This window comes from Xenopus laevis, chromosome 2S, assembly GCF_017654675.1.
Source record: "Xenopus laevis strain J_2021 chromosome 2S, Xenopus_laevis_v10.1, whole genome shotgun sequence".
NCBI classification, from domain to species: domain Eukaryota; kingdom Metazoa; phylum Chordata; class Amphibia; order Anura; family Pipidae; genus Xenopus; species Xenopus laevis.
Genome location: NC_054374.1, coordinates 161,469,234 through 161,491,195, shown reverse-complemented (window position 1 = coordinate 161,491,195; position 21,962 = coordinate 161,469,234). Strand labels below are relative to the sequence as shown.

The 21,962-nt window shown below is 38.0% G+C and overlaps 1 protein-coding gene across 8 annotated transcripts in view; it reads left to right on the top strand.

Moving 5' to 3' along the window:
• Nucleotides 1-776: 776 nt before the first annotated feature.
• LOC108710030 (teneurin-4) overlaps nucleotides 777-21,962 on the top strand; it is an 835,304-nt gene continuing 814,118 nt past the window's right edge. For all 8 annotated transcript variants that reach the window (XM_041584600.1, XM_041584599.1, XM_041584601.1 and 5 more), the window contains exon 1: nucleotides 777-1,048. The gene's annotated coding sequence lies outside the window, so the exon portion shown is untranslated. The remainder of the gene's footprint in view (nucleotides 1,049-21,962) is intronic.

Below are 21,962 nucleotides of genomic sequence, written 5' to 3'. Positions count from 1 at the left end.
TAAATTTGCGGCGAATTTCCACGTTTGGACGAAATCGAATGAATTTGCGAAACTGCGGTGACAATCCGCCACATCAAAAAAAATTGACTTGCGTCAAAATTATTTGGATGCCCATTGACTTTAATGCATTTGGACCAAATAGTCTCGCTTATAAAAATTGTCACTTGCGGTAAAATTGCCATTCACGTCAAAATTGACGCGCTTCAAAATTATTTTGTAGGCCCATTGACTTCAATGCGTTTCGCACATTTTTCACGGTTTCGCGAATTTCGCGGTAAGAACTGCACAGATTCGCCAATCACTAAACTAGAGAGCTGCTGAATAAAAAGCTAAATAAGTCAAAGACCACAAATAATAAAAAATGTAAACCAATTGCAAATTGTCTCAGAATATCCCTCTCTGCATCATACTAAAAATTAATTGAAAAATGAACAACCCCTTTAAGCCAATTCAGTTATGGGACCTGTTATCCAGAATGCTCGGGACCTGGGGTTTCCCGTATAATGATCTTTCTGGATAATGGGTTTCCGGATAACGGATCCCACACCTTGCCTGCACTTAAGCATGGAACTGAATACAGGGGGAGATAGTAAAGGTAAAAGTGGGAGGTGGGACTGAGCGACCGGCAGGTGGATTCCACTCTGCACTGAGATCTCACCCAGCACTAAAGGCTGGAAATAGAATCCGTCCTCCCCCCTCTCTGCTCCCTGAATGGTATCGCCTGGCTTTGAATGCATGTGTGCTTGTCAAATGTAGGCATTGCAGGATTGCTCCTCGCCTCCCGTTCATGTAACCTGTGGGCGCCCGACTTGCTATGTGCCTGTGTGTCACACTGAAGAGAAGCCCTGGGATAAGAAAGACAGAAAAGAAGGGGAGGTGAATATAAAAATAATCATAATCTGGCCAAGGGACCCTGTGTTTGCTTATTAGAAAAAAAAAGAAGACAAATCCAGGACATCGGTTGCAGCATTTCCAAGGGTTTTAGTTCTCCAGTATTTTTGGATTTTGGAAGGAGAGAAGAGAGAAGCCGGGGGAAAGCTGCAGAACGGTAAGCACTGGGCTGGGAAAGCTCTGTGTCTGTATTATCCTCCCTCTCTGCTCCATGCACACTCCTCTCTTCCCCCAGTAGCAGGCAGGATCATCCGTCTCACTCTCTACCCAAGCAGCTGGAGACTGCCTAATCCTTCCCTATATCCCTGTATTCTCCTGCATGGAAAATGTTGCTTCTTATCCGGCTGTGAGCGTGTAAATTGTCTCTATAGATTCTCTCTCCCTGGCATCCTACTCATCCATGGATCCAGGGCGGCAGGCAGCTCTGAGCTGACTCATATTACATTTCATCCTGCAGTACAGTTAGGAGGATTTGTTTAGGGCTGAGCAGTACATTGTGGGTTTTCTGAAACTAATATCTCCCCCATTTTTTTCCCACTATCCTATTTTATGTTTGTGGGTGTTTCTGATGTAACGTCGTGGCTTTTCCCTTTGGCTGTGCATCCCACGACCTGTGCCGGGCACATGTAAAGCCTAAGTGATCAGCCTTCCTGGCACAATTTACACCCGTGCTCCTTTTACAGCTCTCCCCCATTCGTAGGAAAAGTCAGGAGGGTGGTTGGCGGTGAAGGTGGCCTTAAAGATCCAAGTGCATGTCCTAGGCGTTCCGACACAATCTGTGCACGTTAAAAATGCTATTATAAGACGACGGGGGGTGGGGGAAGACATAAACATTATAGCAACCAAAAAAATGAGCCTGACCAAAGCAAGATATATTAATCATCCCATTGAGACCAAAAAAATGAACATTCGTATGTTTTCATTTATTCTCTTTCCCCATCTCAGGTATAAATTGCTTTAAATAAGGAGATTTAGGCCTGTTAAGCAGACATACTGTTGGTGCTGAATGATCCCAAATGGGCTTCATTTTTAAAGTTTAGTGGCCAATGGGGATCTGGTTTTAAAAATGGCAGCAGAGCAGGGGCGTAACTATTAGTCCCTAATTAATGAGCAATATTAATATCTATTGGTAAAACAGGACAACCTCTGGACATGGGGGCCTTAAATATAATTTGCGGTGGGGCCCCATGACATCTAGTTATGCAGTTTAATTAGAAACATAGAAGAAACCTTGAACTGGTGACCCATTCTACGAGCAACTGAAGACCCAACAGATACCACCCCCAGGAGCATGCTGGGAGTTGGGATTTGGAAGGTTACAATTTAGCCCTCCATTAATAGATAACCATATATATCATTTCAATTAAAATATGAACTTTCTTTTTTTTCCCCCCTAATGTATTGTCTTATTATTATTTAGTGCCAGAATATGAAAGGAGATGATTTTGAAGGATAGTTAAGCAGGTGTGAAACATCGCTACTGGATTAGGAATCTCAGCTCAAAGTGTTCACCGTCTCCCTCCTTATCCATCACAATAAGAATGATACATGATTTATTAGAACAGAGCAACCACTGTGTTCCCAGTGCCCTTTAAACTGTCTTTCATTTATGTATGGCTTGTCTGATGAGTCCGCTGGAGAGGGGATTTTGTGTTGTATCAGTTTCTCATGTTGTAAAGCTGAAATGAAGCGTGCCTTTAAGGAAAAGCATTGCAGCCGGGCAGGAACAAAACACACACGTTGTATCATATGTGCTCATTTATAGATAGTGATGGAGTCACTTATAAAGAGTTCAATAGGGTTACCATGGTGTTTCTACGTAACATACAAATCTGAGGGCTTGCTGATGAACCTCAAGCTTGGGATATACTTTAAAGCTCCAATGAAAATGCAAAAATACTGCACTTTATTTTCACTTTAAATATCGACATTTAGCATGAAGAACGAACTGCATCTACGTAGGAGAAGTTGTTGGGCAGAAAGATTCAGTAGGACGACTAATGTAGAACGTTCATGCAATGACCTTCATGCAATGTGATTCATGGATCTTGGAATCGAATGTGTAAACAGGACTCAGAACTTTTCATGCCGTGTATTCCCATTCCCTGCATCTGTCGAGGGTCTCTTGTAAATCGGGATAGAATTGGGAATATTTCATGTTTTGCTACAAGGGTAGAGTAGTGTTTCTCGGTGGGGTTTGGGATTATTTATGTGCATGCAAGCTTTCGATTAATGATAAATAGAAATGCAGCTCTGAATTTGTGATTGTCTCTTCTTATCTTCTCATCTTCATTTCTAAATCAATGCGAATGATTGCATATAAAAAAATATATCATTATTACATGCAGATAGAAAGGCCTTTGCCTTGGAACATTCTGCTGACTCCTGGGAACATTGATCTTTCAGGGGACAGAAGAATTCCAGCTCACAAATTCTCTCCTTAGAGAAGCTTTGATCTTCGGAGTAGTTTATTCAAATGATCACATTGTCAGTGGTACCTGCACGTTCCTAAAGGCGGTGGGACCAAGGGCACTTCCAAATGATGCCTTTATGTTGCAGCTGGTTGCAACTGTTTTTTTAAAAAAAAACAACAATAACTGTACCTGACAAAGATGTTACTTCCAATGCTTGATGGTCTCTTAGATAATCAGATGTACTGTATCTCCACTGGCAATGTATCTTTCTTTGTGTCTCTTTCTATCACTATTTTCAAGGTGTCTACATGGTCTACTGTTGCCTCAACTTTATCTTACTTTATCCCTTTAATGCTATGCATTTAATTGAAGCGATACCTTTTCAAATGCCCAATGGTCTACCCTTTTACCAAGAAGATACTCAACATAATATGCCCACGTCAGCACGTATCTGAGAGTCTATGTTAATTGTATCTCCTAACTAATTATATTGTTATTTATAAAGCTTTCTAGAGAGAAGGAAACATTCATTAGTATGTAAATTCATAAACTAGATTTAAAATTACTCCTCTCTGAAAAGATTAAACTCAACATTGGAGAGGAAATAGCCACAAGAGTAAAACAAGTTTCTTGGTTAGATCCATCTGCTGAAGTTCTTTCTTCTTTCCAAAAGGGGCTGGTTGTGTGGTCCTATCAGCTACTTAGAATTATAGAGCATGCTCGAGGCTTGGGGCAATTATAAAGATGGACTTTGCTCAAGTCAGCTCTTAGTGAAAATTTGATGACCATTGTTGCCTCTGATTGGAACTTAATAGTTAAGCAGAGGTTTATGAAGAAAAATACCATGTTTTAGATACCAATGAATAAGGGAGCCAAGGAGCACATCAACGCTGAAGGATGAAATGATCCTAGCATCTGCACTGAGCAGATATTGTAGTGGATGAAATAAGAATCTACAGCAAGTAGCAGATCCCAATGATCTAAGCTTGAAAGGATAAGGGTCTTATTGTTTTGGCAATATATTTGTGTGATACTGTATTTGTATGAAAGAAGCAGCATGTTCTAGTGACTGAATCCGTGCCAGCAGAGAAAATGAGAAAATGAGGAAAGAGTCCTGTATAATCCTTGAGCATGAACAATATACAAGACAACTTTGGGAATATATTTTTTTAAAGAGGTTTTATGTTTTATATGAGGATCTCCTTGAGAGCAGTGGATGAAACCCAGATATATTTATATCTTTAACCTGAAGGTACATCTTGTTAATAGGTTCAAAGTCTTTTCTTTACCATTAACTATTTTAATTATATTATGTTTTTTTTTTTACTTAAAAGAAAATAAACATAGGAATATGGCATATGATGCATTTTCTACAACATGGCAGTAAAAACCCCATAAACCCCAAAACCCCAAAACAATTAGAAACCTTTCTCAAATCTTTCCTAAGCAGAAGACCATCAGAGCAACTTCCTTGACTACTTGGTGGTCAGACTGGTGTGAAACTGACCAGCAGGTGGCGCTTTTGTCTTGGAATGAAAAAATAATAAATAATGTACATTGAAAAAGTGCTTAGAACAGCAACCTCATCAATTTTACATTCATTTATTTTAAAGGTTTACTTATCCTTTCAGTACCACCTCTATCAATCCCCAGTTTCCTAAATCTCATTTTGACCTGCCTGACTTTCTCCATCTCTAATCCCAGGAATGGTTAACCCATTTTATACTGGCCCTACCCTTCCTAACCCAGTCAAAGATTCTCCAGTAACATTTCACCCCATTTGTAGGCACATTTACTTAGCTCGAGTGAAGGATTAGAATAAAAAATACTTCGAATTTCAAAGTATTTTTTTGGCTATTTCGACCATCGAATTGGCTACTTCGACCTTCGACTACGACTTCGAATTGAACGATTTGAACTAAAAATCGTTCGCCTATTCGACCATTCCATAGTAGAAGTACTGTCTCTTTAAAAAAAACTTAAAACCTACCGAGGTACAATGTTAGCCTATGGGGAAGGTCCCCAGTATTTTTTTATCGAAGGAAAATCGTTCAATCGAAGAATTAAAATCCTTCGAATCGTTCAATTTGAACGAATTGCGTTAAATCCTTTGACTACGATATTCGAAGTCGAAGGATTTTACTTTGACGGTTGAATATCGAGGGCTAATTAACCCTCGATATTTGACCAATAGTAAATGTGCCCCTTGGAGTCTCAAGTTTCTCAATAATGGTAACTTCTCTTTTCTTACTCTTTCCACGTCTTTCCATTTATTAAGATTCTGCTATTATTTCTATTCAAACCATTTCCCATAGATCCATTTTCTCTCTTTTGTTCCTCACCAATTTTTTTCTTCAATTTCTTCAATTTGCTCTTTGCAGTTTCCATACCTCATCATATCTCATGCCCTTTCCATGTTTTTTGAACTCTTAATCCACTACAGCATAATTCCTGTGTGTTTTCCATTATCAAACAGTGACTTATAATAGTAAGGGGAATAATGTTTGCATGTAGCCATTAATATAAATTCAATATTATTGAATCTATATAATTAAAAGTAACATCATCTCTCCGTATCTTGCATAAAGGATAGCCTTTCATATGGCACATGGTCAACATCCTTATTGTTTACTGTATGGAAGGCACAATTAGCAAGGCACAATTAATGTTTTAAAAACCCAAGACAGCTAAGGCGTTAATTTGTTGTACTATAGTAGCTGAAAGGTCATGAAGGAATTCTACTATTCATTCGGTTGTTCATTGACATTCTTACATGTAAGTGTTTTAAAGAGATCCAGGGCTTGTCTACAGCAGCAGGCCACCATTAGCGAGTCAGTGGCACCACACATGCTTAGTCTACTCTGGGGCTCCTAGTAAGAACCTAAACAATAATGTCTCTTGTAGAATCTGATGCTGCAAAGTTTTTTAGATCATTAACTAATGCTGATTAATATTTTATATTTATATTTTATTATTTTTCTGTGGCTATAACATTTGAATCTGAAGGAATTACTACTAATCATAATCATCCAGGTATCTTTATATATTTTAATTGTGTAACCCTTCTGCATTCTGAATCAGCCCATAAGACCAGCTATCTCAAAGCATTTGCTAGGGGCTCTTATCAAGTAGCAGAAGAGAAGAGGGGAGGCAGAGATCTGCAATCCGGCTTTGAAAAGGAACCAAAAATATAATAAGCATTTGTAAATTAAGTTTTCTTTTAACAAGTCATTTATGTTATTGCATAGATAGAAGCTATCCATCATATGGGCCCAATACAAGACGGTTACTTTATAGTTAGGGTAGTGAATTCAGATATGGGACCTGTTATCCAGAATGCTCGGGACCTGGAGTTTTCTGGATAATGGATCTGTCCATATTTGGATCTTCATACCTGTAGTCTTCTAGAAGATTGTGTAAACATTAAATAAACCCAATAGGCTGGCTTTGCTTCCAATAAGGATTAATTATATCTTAGTTGGGATCAAGTACAAGCTACTGTTTTATTATTACACATAAAAAGGAAATCATTTTAAAAAATTTGACTTATTTAGATAAATTGATGTCTTTGGGAGACATCCTTCTCTGTAATTCATAAGCTTCCTGCAGAACAGGTTTCTGGATAACTGATCCCATACCTGTAGTTGGATAAACTGGAATAAACTGGAATAAACTTCCATAGCTTTTTTTTCCTTTGTTTTTCTATAATTGTCCAGTGATGCTCATGTAATATATAATTGAATGATTTCTTTTGCAGTGGCATGACCTTTATTGTGCATAAATTAAATGTATGGGAGCAGAAGTTTGAGCAAAGGTGTTGGCATTGTTAGTACATTATAGGATTTATTGAAATCATCATTAAAGAAACAAGTTTGGGGTGCCTGACAACAAAAGGACAAGATACTTCCCCTGTTACCCATGTCGTCAACTAGAGGGTAGCTTTCATTATTATAACTGCACAAAATTCAATTTCAGCGAAAGCCAAAAACAAAAAAAGACAATTTAGGGTCTTGATTGTTCCACCTACCTCTCTTCATTTTACCCAGTTTTCAATCTGTTTGTTTTCTGTTATACCTTATGGTTTTTATTGATCTACAGTATTTTTGTATATTTAAAAATCAGAAATAATGTTCCGGTATGAGATCTTTTATCCTGCAACCTGATATCCAGAAAGCTATTGAATTACAGGAAGGCTATCTCCTATAGCATATAACTTTATTTTAATTACATTTTTTTCAAAATGTCTCTATCATAATATGTTGTATTTGGTGGGAACTAAGCAACTAAGCGGCACGAATTCACACTGGTGGGTTTATTTAATGTTTATATGTAGTGATGGGCAAATCTGACTCGTTGAAAATTTGAAAAACGGCAAAAAAATTCCCAAATGCATCGAAGTCTATGGCCAACAACTTTTTTCACAGATTGGAGTCTATGGGCATCTTTTTCACAGTGAAACCTTTGCTGATCACTATTTATAAGTTATTTCATAGACTTTTGGTAAGATTGTCCATATTATGGGGAAACCCCTCTTATCCAGAACCCCCAGATCCCAAGCATTCAGGATAATAGATCACATACAGGTACATTACCTGCACCATAAAGCATGTCTTCTATCTTTCCAGTTGTTACAATTGCAACGGTTGTTGTTGTTGCAGCAACAGGGCCTTCATTTACAAAGTCTTTTTCAGTAATATAATAAAGACAAAAGTTCACCCAGGTATAGTCAACCACAGCACCAATCACATTTGTTTTGAAACAGCTGACCTGTGAAGAAATAACAAAATCCATCATTTCTTTTTGTCACAGGCAAAAAGTATCACTGGTGAATTTTAAGACTTGACGTATTCCTTGTATCTGCACAGTTAGTAAACTAGTGGATCTTTGCACAACTTTGCCACCCAAAAATTGGTCTAAATCAGGCTAATCCCTCATTCTATTCTTATGCTCCTGACTGGTTGAACTTGATGGACTTTGGTCTTTTTAAAACCCAACTTAACTATGTAGCTGAATCACATGGTGGCCAGCATAGACTGGTGGCCTTTACTTTATGGAAAAATAATTCAGCTATTCAGAAACTAATTACACTATGACTGTAAATTAATGAACATAAGACCTTTCACCTTTAAAGGGCACCTATCATGACCAAAATCATTTACTAAGTAAATACATTATGTGAAAGTTCAAGAAATCCGACTTTTAAACAGTTAGAATTGTTTGTATAATGTAAATGATCAGCTCACTATTCCTTCTGCAAGATCTCCCCTATCTCCCCTGCAGTTCTAGCTGAGGCAGCCATCTTGGATTTCACTGGCTCCTCCTACCTATATCTTCCCAGCCAACTGTAGCTCTGAAATCTCGCACATGCTCAGCTGAAATTCCTTGTTGCTTATCAACCCTTCTAAGCTATTTTCAAATCAGCCAAACCTGTGTGTTAGCTGCTGTTCAGTAGTGCTGCCCCCTGCTTGAAGTTACTGTGTGTCCTTCATTTGCATAATGACTTTACCAGCAGGGGACAAGATAGGGAAATCTCCTGATACTTCTAGTGGAGGAGTTTACTTAAACAAGGCATTCTGGGTAGAATACTCAAAGCAGTGTTACAATCTGAGCATGCTCCTGAAATTTGCATATTAGAGTCTCTGTTATAGTCACAGTATGGCCTCCCTCAGTGAAAGAACCCATTTGACAAAGTAAGGGATTTTTTTAAAACCTGCAAAAACTATATATGTAGTTTGATTAAACGTGTTTAGCTTGTACTGGTCAGATTGTTTATATGTGTTTGATTTTGGCTGTGATAGGTGCCCTTTAATGTCAGGCAAACTACTGCTTCCCACAAATAATGCTCCTTCATTACTCATTGTCCATTGCCTCTTTTCCCCTTTCCTCATGTTTCCATTCTTTTTACCTGACCTGATATGTATTGGGCTGAGGTTGAAGCCAGGTTGAGAAGAAAAATAGAAATATAGCGTGAGAAAAAGAGAAATGATGACAGAACAGTTCCTTCCTTTCCCCACCAGGTTCTTCAAACACCTACCCCACAGGAATAAAAATTTATACACACGGTAATAAGGAAGCTTAGCCCTAAATAGCCAAGTGCTACATTGTGTTAGGAGAGAAGTTCTCAAATGCCCTGTTACTCCAGCCTGCAACTCTGTTATGTAAATTATTACTTAATACCAGAATCACCAGAAACAGAGCAACATTGCTATCTTTGTCCTATGGATAACAAAAGAGAGGAAAAGCATAAATCAATGTCTTTTTAGGTTAAGGGTTGATTGTCACCTGCCCAGCTGTATGTTCTTTTAGTCGAGCCGAGTCTCACTTAAAAGCTGAAATATTCAGTTCCTTCTCTAAACTGACAGACTGGCATTTCTGGGCTCTGTGACAGCAGATCACACAACACTTGCCAGTGCATAGCACATTCATATATCTCTAATCAATAGATTTTCAGTAGCAAGGGTTCGGAAATGTCAATGTTTTAAAGTTAATAAATATTTCCATTTTGTTGTAACAGAAAAAAAAAATCTAAATGGAATTGTGGTGTTTGTCCAATGTCTTTAGCCGAGGCAAAGTGATGCTCTTTTATTGCTTTCATTTAAATTTATTTGTGCCATGGTGAACCTCTTGTGCCAACGGGTACATTATTTTCATAGTAAGAGATATATTTGCAGCACTGATCATCATGTGATATCTGGTTCTCCTGCCAACTCATGAGTTTATCTGGGAGAATAGACACCATTCTGTCTAGAACATCTAGGTGGGGTTTCTGTTCTCTTCTCGTGTAGAATAAAGCTTAATGTGATTAACATTATAAGATCCAGCCAATATGTCTGAAGCTAGGATGTCAAGACTTATCTTGGAAAGAGACGGGATCAGAAGTCAAGACTCGAGCAGTTAAATAGTTGAGAGAATGTCAGAGGTAACCTTGTTGTCAACAGAATATGTCCTTGATAATTCATCTGGCACATAACATAAGGCCTTCAGAAGAAGGAAAGACACGCTGAAGTTACATGAACATAGTAGATGATGAAGAAAGAAGTCCATCAAGCTCAACCTTTTGTATGTTCACATTAATTGTTGTAGTGTTTCATGGATCACAATGTATAATTATTCAAGTGATTCAAAACAACCCCTGACATGTGGAGAACATTATATAATGCAAAAAAAAAATATATCCTTTTTAGCGGTGCTTATTGATGCCATCAGCTATATCTGGAGCTTAGATCATTTCATTCTCCTACATCAGAATATAAGCATATTAGATATGGCCCTGGACTCATTGAAAATTAGAAATGTTTATTAGATAAATAATGAACCACCCTGTGGTATTGTAATGGGGATATTTGAGTTCTGTGACCTGTAAAAGGTACTCAGTCTGCAGCCTGCTGTGTCTTTATATGGTATATGTTTTTTTGACATGTATGAGCTATTGTTGTTGTTATCCCTCAACAATCCCCAATGCTGTAGACATTCAATAAGAATTGCAGGGCCAGAACTAAGAGAGCTCAGGCATATCTCCAGGTTTAAAGTCAGAGGAGCTACATGGGCACAGTCTAGTCAACCAGTTTGTGAGAGGCAATGTTCTCTTGTAGTCATCACCTTGGTAGACCCTGACGATATATCATCTTCAGGTTAGCAAAGTTTTGAGTGGTAATCTTGCTCACACGTTACTAAAACAGAGTATGTTGGAAGTTTCAGACCTGAATATATGTTAGGATGTACACTCCTACAGAGCATCATAGTTGTTGTAGGGGCTGCAAGCAAATGGAACCAGCAAATCTGAGAAACTTCTTTTCAAGTTCCCTTATCGCTAAGGCCCTGTACCCTTTGTTTTTTTTTTCTACTTGCATTTCCAGTATAGTGGAATTTTATGCAATTTACCCCCATAGCAAAATATGTCTGAATTTATATAACGTTGTTCTGTAGGGTTGTGCCCACTGGAGAGCTTACAATGCTAAATGTGGGGTAAAAAAAATCCTTAATTTTTTTTGGTATTTTTTATTATCTGTGTCTGCCTCTGTGGTTGGTACAGACTGCTGTACATATTTTTTAAAATAAAAAATACAAGTTACCATGATAGTTGATTTCATTGCAAGTCCCAATACTATGGGGCACATTTACTTAGTTCGAGTGAACGAATAGAATAAAAAAAACTTAGAATTTCTAATGGGTTTTTTTTGGCTACTTTGACCATTGGATTGGCTACTTTGACCTTCGATTCGAACTAAAAATCGTTCGACTATTCGACCATTTGATAGTCAAAGTACTGTCTCTTTAAAAAAAACTTCAACCCCCTACTTCGCCATCTAAAACCTAATGAACCTCAATGTTAGCCTATGGGAAAAGTCCCCATAGACTTTGTAAGCTTTTTTTGGTAGAAGAAAAATCGTTCGATCGGTAAAAAAAATTGCGGTAAATCCTTCGACTTCGATATTTTCGAAGTCAAAGGATTTAACTTCGGCAGTTGAATATCGAGGGTTAATTAACCCTCGATATTCGACCCTATGTAAATCTGCCCCTATGAGTTTATTCCAGCATGGTTGTATGCATAACAGATCCAGCCAGACTAATCAATTGCCTTTTATGAGGCGATGATCTGCTTTGCCTTTATTGAATTCAAACTTTTTATCATCAAATTTCAGTATTCTGCGGTTGAAGTAAAATCGTTATTAAATCCTTCGAATTGGACGATTTGAACGATTTTAGCGTACGATCGAACGATTTTACTTTGACTTCAAAAAACTTAGAAAAATGCTGTAGAAGGTCCCTATTGGCTAACATAGCACGTAGGCAGGTTTCATTTGGCAAAGTATTGAAGTCAAAGGTTTTTTAAAGAGACAGTACTTTGATTATCGAATATTCGAATATTTAAACGATTTTACTTTGAATCGAATTTGAAGTAAATTCGAAGTCGTAGTATCCTACTCGATGGTCAAAGTATCCAAAAAATTACTTCAAAAATTCCCTCGAATTCACTTCGACCCTTGATAAATCTGCCCCTAAAAGTTATTTTATAGGTGAACAACCCCTTTAAATTGAACATTTTCTAATTGGTGTTAGTGTTGTTAGTGGTATAATGCAGGGTCTATCATTGGTCTTGACCTGGAGGTGGGCATTAAAATTAGTTTAAGATATTAAGGGGCAGATTTACTAAGCTCAAGTGATGGTTTGAATTTCAAAAAGTTCGAATTTCGGAGTAAATTTTTAGGTACTTCGACCATCGAATAGGCTATATTCGACCATTTGACTTCGATTCGAACGATTCGAAGTAAAAATCGTTTGACTATTCGTTAATCGAAGTACTGTCTCTTTCAAAAAAACTTTGACTTCATACTTCGCCAAATTAAAGCTACCGAAAGGGAATGTTAGCCTATGGGGACCTTCCAGAGCACTTATCTAAATTTTTTTTGGTCAAATAAAAATCGTTTGTTCGATCGATTGCTAAAAATCTTTTGAATCGTTCCATCAAACGATTTTTATTTGACCTCAGGATTGCCAAATTTATTGAAAAAACTTTGAATTCGATCCTTGATAAATCTGCCCCCAAATCTTGATAAAATAGAAGAAAGGATGAATGGGGCATAATGCAGGGAAATTCTGCAAGAGGATATGTCCAGCTGCAAATAATTAAAATTAAATCCTAAATACAAGGTATTTATTTAACAATGATGGCTCAAGAACAAAAATGTAACCTACAATGGATTGGAAATGTGGAGATACGTGTAGAGCACAATACTGGTGGCCATAGGTCAGACCTATGCTTACTTCTTTCCGTATGGCAGACAATAAGTAAAGTGCTCCTTTGTGGTCCTCATCTACTGGCTCAAGTGGAAGTTGGGGGTCACTGAATTTCCATAAAAAACGTATGGTGACTTTACCATCTACCTTCTACCACAGAGCTCTCACCAAGTAGATCACACCAACACCTTTGTGCAAACTCCTAGGATAATGAAAGTCCATTCTGATTAAAGGGATACTGTCATGGGAAAAAATTTTTTTTTGCAAAATGAATCAGTTAATAGTGCTGCTCCAGCAGAATTTCCCAGCTGCCCCCAGTCATGTGACTTGTGCTCTGATAAACTTCAATCACTCTTTACTGCTGTACTGCAAGTCCCCCCAGCAGCCAAAAAAAAAACAATGGGAAGGTAACCAGATAACAGCTCCCTAACACAAGATAACAGCTGCCTGGTAGATCTAAGAACAACACTCAATAGTAAAAACCCATGTCCCACTGAGACACATTCAGTTACATTGAGAAGGAAAAACAACAGCCTGCTAGAAAGCATTTCTCTCCTAAAGTGCAGGCACAAGTCACATGACTGGGGGCAGCTGGGAAATTGACAAAATGTCTAGCCCCATGTCAGATTTCAAAATTGAATATAAAAAAATCTGTTTGCTCTTTGAGAAATGGATTTCAGTGCAGAATTCTGCTGGAGCAGCACTATTAACTGGTGCGTTTTGAAAAAAACATGTTTTCTGATGACAGGATCCCTTTAAGTAAATCAATAAATGAATAAAGGGGGTAGTGCCACTTCATATTTCCTCATTTAGCAAAGGTTCTCATTTCAAAAAAGGTTAGTAAAAAAACCAGTGGGAGAAATAACTGATGGGCAATTTAGGCAGAGGCGACTGCTGAGCCACTCTTAGCGATCTCCATTTATCAACCTGTTTAAATAGAAAGAAATCCTTGTGATTTCATAGATATTACCTTGAGCCCTAATGTTTCAGCGTATCCTAAAGGCAAACAGCCATAGCTCGAAAATCTATTTCCATTAATGCTCTGTGTTATTAAGTAGCAATAACGCCATGGGTTACCGTAAATAGAATTGTCTGTTATTTTTCTGTGTATGATGTTCTTTAAAAGTCGGAGACATGAACTTGGCCTTTTGAGATGTTATATTCCTTTTGATCCATTATAGGACAATACAAGCCAAAATCACTAGGGCGTGCCAATTTATTAGGCACCCCCTAGTGATTCTAATTGATATCGAATGTGAAGAACAGAAGAAAAAAAATTGCACAGGATGAATGGGAACATCTTTAAAAATGGTGGCACAGAATTCTAAAGAACGAACGCTGGGCCAGCGCAATTTTAAGAGATCATGGGCTGGTCTGGGGCTAATTCTGAATTTCTTTGGTCATTTCTTTACCGTGAATTTACAAGTTTTCATTTGGTGCGTAGAATTACTGGGGACAGTTAAAATAGTCCCAGACTGACACAATGGCCTGAGGTTTGTTCTTTTCTGGCCATTTTAACTTGTCCTGGTTTGGCATTAACAATTAAAATGTTTTCGGGTGTCACCCAACCCTCTGTGATTTGGGCTTGCATTGTCCTTTAAAGGAAAAGGAATACCATTTTACAATTGGGGTTTAAAAAGTTAGGCACCATCAATGACTATTTTTACTTAACGGACACCCTGGGTCGGTGCTCCTATCAGCAGAAAACTGCACAGGCCCAGGGTTTTTCTAGAAAGCACCATGGAGTGATCCACTTCCTGTTTCTACGGTTTTCGAATTTCCTGGGCAAACACTTGTGCAGTAGAATGAAATAGCCAACTTTTTCTTCAAAGTTCAGCTTTCTGCTCTACTGTGCATGCACAGCTGTAAAAAGACCCAAAGAAGCAGGAAGAGGGTCGCTCTGTGGTGCGTTCTAGAAGAACTCCCGGGCCAGTGTGGTTTTCTGCTGATGGGAGCACCGGCCCAGGGTGTCAGCTAAGTAAAAGTAGTGTAAAATGGTATTCCTTCTCCTTTAAAACTGTGGGCCTGTCTCACAATGGTGGTCCAAAGCAGTGGCTTTTACTCCTAAAAGACCAGTCTTAAGGTTAATTAGTGTAGGGTTTGGAGTAAAGACTTCAATACTTAATTGCTGTTCTAGATAATCTGAAAACTATGGAGAAATTTAAACTGGTTTATAATATATGAGGGGTGAACAAATATTGGACTGCCTGTGGAGCTGAACCAAAGGAAACTCTTTAATAGTGTTTAAATAGAATTGACAGTAGGGAGTTAGAGAAAATAAGCTTAAACTTGGTGTGCCTTATTTGGTTACCCCTTACTAATTTAAAGGTACTGCTAATTGGCTTTCTCAAGTTAATATCACTTTTTCTGACCATGAAGAACCGAAAAACTCGAAAATTTCCCGCGAAATTAGCAAAACAGCCAAAAATTTGCGAAACGGCGCCGGCGTCTCATTTTTTTATGCCGGCGTCCGTTTTTTGACGAGGGCGTCTATTTTTTGGGATGTCCCCATTCATCCTGTCCATTTTTTTTTATGCCTGGCGAATTTTCGCGGCGGTTTCGCGAAATTGCAGGAATTCGCGCCTGGCGAATAAATTCGCCCATCACTAATAATTAGAATTTAAATTCGAATGTGAAATTTATCACACCTTAACACCTGGAAACATTTCTGATTAGAATATTCACAAGTCAATGGCAGAGGTCTGTTGAACCATTTGAAGATGTCAATTGCCTTTCTGACATTCAAGTTTTTTTTTTTCAAAGGAAAACACGATTAGAATTTTCAGGTCGTTCATATTCGATTGAATATTAGACTTTTCATAAATAACCTCATATTCCAGTTGTAAGTACATTTGAATTCATTAGAGTTCAAAAAAATCGCATAACTTTGAAATTCCACCTTTGACCCATGATATTTATCCCTTGAAATGTGGCCGAATTTCATCCCGAGGAAGGTAAAATTAGAGCACAACCTAAAAGCATCTTCTATTTGCCTCAGAGAAAGACAAAGTCCCTGAATTGACTTTATGGAGCAGTGTAACACTTCACACAACCATCATCTCTATGTCAGATAGGGCCAGATTCAATTCAGTGAGAAAAAGGTTTATCACATGAAAAGTCAGGGATGAGATTCAACTTCAGATTCTTATCTCTTGGTGAATTCTATGTGAAAAACTGGAAATTAATTTGGAGAAAATACTTTTTCTCCTCAAATTTAATCTTGTCCATGAGTTTTCACGTGTTAAATAGTAAGATAACGTTTTTTTCACTGAATTGAATCTGGTCCATAATATGAATTCTACTGATTTTCCTCTATTACCGAAACGTTCTGCAGAGTGACATCTCTTGGTTTATGAAACTTTTGGTATGGCATTCATTATCCAAAAATCTCCTAGAGACTCCATTTTATCCAAAATTTTAAAAAATTATTTCCATTTACACTGTAATAATAAAACAGTAGCTTGTACTTGATCCCAACTAAGATATAATTAATGTTTTCAAAATATAAATGTAACAAACATGCAAAAAGTATGTCTAGGCAGATTTTTCCTGGCTCAGTTAGCACAATGCCAATAGCTCTCTGGCACTTTAAAGGGATCCTGTCATCGGAAAACATGTTTTTTTCAAAATGCATCAGTTAATAGTGCTGCTCCAGCAGAATTCTGCACTGAAATCCATTTCTCAAAAGAGCAAACAGATTTTTTTACATTCAATTTTGAAATCTGTCATGGGGCTAGACATATTGTCAGTTTCCCAGCTGCCCCTGGTCATGTGACTTGTGCCTGCACTTTAGGAGAGAAATGCTTTCTGGCAGGCTGCTGTTTTTCCTTCTCAATGTAACTGAATGTGTCTCAGTGAGACATGGGATTTTACTATTGAGTGTTGTTCTTAGATCTACCAGGCAGCTGTTATCTTGTATTAGGGAGCTATCTGGTTACCTTCCCATTGTTCTTTTGTTTGGCTGCTGGGGGGGGGGGGGAGGGGGGTGATATCACTCCAACTTGCAGTACAGCAGTAAAGAGTGATTGAAGTTTATCAGAGCACAAGTCACATGACTTGGGGCAGCTGGGAAATTGACAATATGTCTAGCCCCATGTCAGATTTCAAAATTGAATATAAAAAAATCTGTTTGCTCTTTTGAGAAATGGATTTCAGTGCAGAATTCTGCTGGAGCAGCACTATTAACTGATTCATTTTGAAATTATTTTTTTTCCCCATAACAGTATCCCTTGAAGGAGCCCTTTGCATGCTCTGAAACCAACTTTATGTATTCTGTCTCAGGTATCTTAACATGCAGATAATATCCTGCCTTTAATAACCTAGCTTTGATTAATCATTGGTTTCAAGAGAACATTCGCATGGATTATTTATTACGAATCCATTTGCTGCAAAATAACGATATGGTCATTCCTGTCAATATGAAAGATTTGCCTTTTACTCACCTGCAAGGTTCCCTGAGTGGTCATGAACCCAAGCTTGGGGAAATGGAAACCAATAAATCACAGGTAGGTCACGCTTTGCAGGCCACTTAGACAGGAACATTATTAAAAGGACCAGCTCATGTGATGTGAGCATTGAATTCAGCAAAAGAGCAAGTTCAGCAGCAACGCTGTAAATCACTGCTGCGTTACATACTAACAGGCTTCAGCCAGGCCCTCGCCTCATTCATATGCTTCCCATATAGTTTTAGTTCAGATAAATAAAAATATCACCCCCCCTTCAAATTTTAGAAACACAAATAACCTATACTGTATTTACATCTGAGTTTCATTTTGACAGATCATTGCAAGGGTTTCTAAAAGAATACGCTTGTATTATAAGGGATAATGTACCCCCTACTGTAAATGATAAGGATATTAGAAGTCACTGAGGGGTTGTTCTGTGACCATATAAAGGCACAAGGCTGCAGGCTGAGTTATACAGGGAACTCTGAGTATCACTTATGTATTATAAGGGATAATGTACCCCCTACTGTAAATGATAAGGATATTAGAAGTCACTGAGGGGTTGTTCTGTGACCATATAAAGGCACAAGGCTGCAGGCTGAGTTATACAGGGAACTCTGAGTATCACTCATGTATTATAAGGGATAATGTACCCCCTACTGTAAATGATAAGGATATTAGAAGTCACTAAGGGGTTGTTCTGTGACCATATAAAGGCACAAGGCTGCAGGCTGAGTTATACAGGGAACTCTGAGTATCACTCATGTATTATAAGGGATAATGTACCCCCTACTGTAAATGATAAGGATATTAGAAGTCACTGAGGGGTTGTTCTGTGACCATATAAAGACACAAGGCTGCAGGCTGAGTTATACAGGGAACTCTGAGTATCACTTATGTATTATAAGGGATAATGTACCCCCTACTGTAAATGATAAGGATATTAGAAGTCACTGAGGGGTTATGTGACCATTTAAAGGCACCAATCACCAAGATGCAGTATTTCCTATGTGCAATCTATTCCCGATTATAATGTTTCAGTAAACCACAGCTCTGAATGTATAAACAGCACAGTATTGTTATAGCCACATTTACTATTTGCTCCGACCCCTAGAGGCACATTTCTCAAGGGTCGAATTAATGTGCGATTTTTTTCAACTCCCATCAATTAAAAATCCGACCAGTCTAAATTTATTAATAAAATTTAATTGTTCCAACTCGGACAAATTTAAATGACTCAATTAAACTATTTGAATTCGATCAAACTCGATTCTAGATTTTTTCTCTGAAAAAAAAAACTTGAATGTCAGCAAACGTCTCCATATTGAACCATGGACCTCTCCCATTGACTTAAACAGCAATTTGAATTCTTAATGGGCCAGAGTATGATAAATCTTGAAAAACAAATTGGATTTTTTTTTGTAAACTCAAATCGAGTTTGGATAACTCCGTAGTCGAATTTGACAGTTTTGACCATAAAAAAAAATAAAAAATTCGAATTTTCAATATGACCCTAAATAAATCTGCCCCCTAAACCAGGATTGTTGTGATTTTTTTTATCCTCTTGCCACACATAAGATCTTTTGCACAGACGGGGCAGTAGCACAGGCGCTGTGGCAGTTAGTAATTGATCTCCATGTGTTAAGTTGTAGTTGAATGCTCAGTGCTCAAGATTGCACGATTTGTGGGTTTTGTCCCAATGTTATGGGCAATATAATAAAAAAGTGCAAGGTTTAGTAGCCAAACATTGGTTCCTATGAATTACTAGACCAGGGCAATCTTTTATTAAATTTGACTTTATTTTGTCATGGACTGGTGTGAAAGTCTTTGTCCTTTTTTGTTTCATTTTTCTTAAAGTTTTTTGTTTGTCTTTGCACATCGCGTGATTTACGTATTCTCCACTTTCTACCTGATGCAGCCATTAATCTCCAGACTTGTTCTGCTTCACATGTTCCTGCAATGTCAAGAGTTTTCTTCAGAACTTGACTCATCAATCTGTCTCGCAACTTTTGGAGAACATGCCCCAAAAGCAATTCTGTCAAAAATAATTTTGTAGTTGTAGTAAAGTTCCAGTCTGGAGCTACTAGTTACCGTCTGGTGCGCATCGTTCTTTTACATTATTCAAACTTTGGCCCTTGTTAAAGGCTTAAAGGGATCCTGTCATCAGAAAACATGTTTTTTTTCAAAAGGCATCAGTTAATAGCGCTACTCCAGCAGAATTCTGCACTGAAATCCATTTCTCAAAAGAGCAAATAGATTTTTTTATATTCAATTTTGAAATCTGACATGGGGCTAGACATATTGTCAATTTCCCAGCTGCCCCTGGTCATGTGACTTGTGCCTGCACTTTAGGAGAGAAATGCTTTCTGGCAGGCTGCTGTTTTTCCTTCTCAATGTAACTGAATGTGTCTCAGTGGGACATGGGTTTTTACTATTGAGTGTTGTTCTTAGATCTACCAGGCAGCTGTTATCTTGTGTTAGGGAGCTGTTATCTGGTTACCTTCCCATTGTTCTTTTGTTTGGCTGTTGTGGGGGGAAGGGAGGGGGGATGATATCACTCCAACTTGCAGTACAGCAGTAAAGAGTGATTGAAGTTTATCAGAGCACAAGTCAAATGACTTGGGGCAGCTGGGAAATTGACAATATGTCTAGCCCCATGTCAGATTTCAAAATTGAATATAAAAAAAATCTGTTTGCTCTTTTGAGAAATGGATTCAGTGCAGAATTCTGCTGGAGCAGCACTATTAACTGATTCATTTTGAAAAAAATGTTTTTTTCCCATGACAGTATCCCTTTAAGATACTGCAAACACCGGGTTGATTCACGTGCCTTTCCTATCTCTGACGCATTATGAATGAGCTGATATGAGCTCCAAAAACTCTATGCACAACTCTTCTGTCTGTGTAAGTGAACCATGTTCCTATATGAGCTTTGATGAAAAGTTATTGGGGTTCATGTAATGATTCTTCTAAAGTGTGATCCATGCCAACCAGTTGGAAGTAAACTCTAATAAGCATTCAATTATTTTGTTCATCATAGATGCAATGGGGCTCATTTACATTCACAAAGCACTATTGTGCTTGAAACCTTCAAGAATAATACAATTAAATATACAATTGGTTGATAAGAGTTACTGCTCAGTTTCTGACATCATTGCCAGTACAGGTATGTGATCTGTTAGACAGAAACCATTATGTAGAAAATGGGAAGGCTGTCTCTCATAGGGGCAAATTTACTAAAGGGCGAAGTGACTAACGCTGGCAAAAATTCGCCAGCGTGTCGTCATTTCTGGACTTCACCTATTACTAATGGGCGCAAATTCCCTAGTGAAAGAGATAAATTGTAGCGCTACTTCGCACCCTAACGCCAGGCGAAGTTGCACTCTGGCGAACAAACGTAACTACGCTAATTCATTAATATTGAGATTTTACTGAACGTTACCTCTTGCGCCAGACTTGCCTCCACCAGCTCAGACCAGTCAAAGTGCGATAGAGTATATAGGACCTGGTCAAAAAATAGTTTAAATTTTTTTTATGTCCTAAAAAAACGCTGGCATTTTTGGCTTTTTACAGGGTGATATGCTTCAAAAGATCGTAATTTTTTTGGGGGGTACCCGGCTTCGCCCTTACATTTCCTAACATATGTCACATAAACTATACACTGGGCACATGTGTAGGGCAATATAACAACTTTATTTTATTTTATTAAGCTTCCCTGGACTTGTGTAGTGTAATGTATTTGCTGCAACATATACGTCCAATGAAACTGAACTTCCTGCCGTATGCAAATTAGCCAACGCTAGCGAAACTTCGCTTTTCTTGCAAAATATACACAGTAGCGAAACTTTGCCATCGTTCAGAGCCCTGGATGCAACTTCGAATTTAGTGAATTAGCGTTGTCCTGGCGAATTTTCACCTGGCGAAGTGTGGCGATGTGAGCGAAGCCGTCGCTGGCGCAATTTCAGAGGCAAGTAAATTTGCCCCAAAGACTCTATTTTAAGCAAATACAGATATGAGTCATGCAGAAACCCATTATCTATAAAGCTCCGAATTATAGAAAGGCTGTCTCCATTTCAAATGAATAATCCAAATTTATAAAAATGATTTCCTTTTTCTGTGTAATAATAAAACAGTAGCTTGTACCTGATCCCAACTAAGATATAATTAATCCTCATTGGAGGCAAAACCAGCCTATTGGGTTTATTTAATGTTTACATGATTTTCAAGTAGACTTACAAGGATACATTATCTGGGAAACACCAGGTCCAGCACATTCTGTATAATAGGTCTCATGTCTGTAATTCAAAATTTCAAGAGTTATTATTCACTGTATTAAAAGGACAGTAGCTTGTACTTGATCCAAAATAAAATATAATTAATCCTTATTAGAGTTTAAACCAGCCTATTGGATTTTTCGTAGTAGGCTACATGTGTGGAGATATGAAGAAACTTGATAGTGTCAGAAGCACCAATGA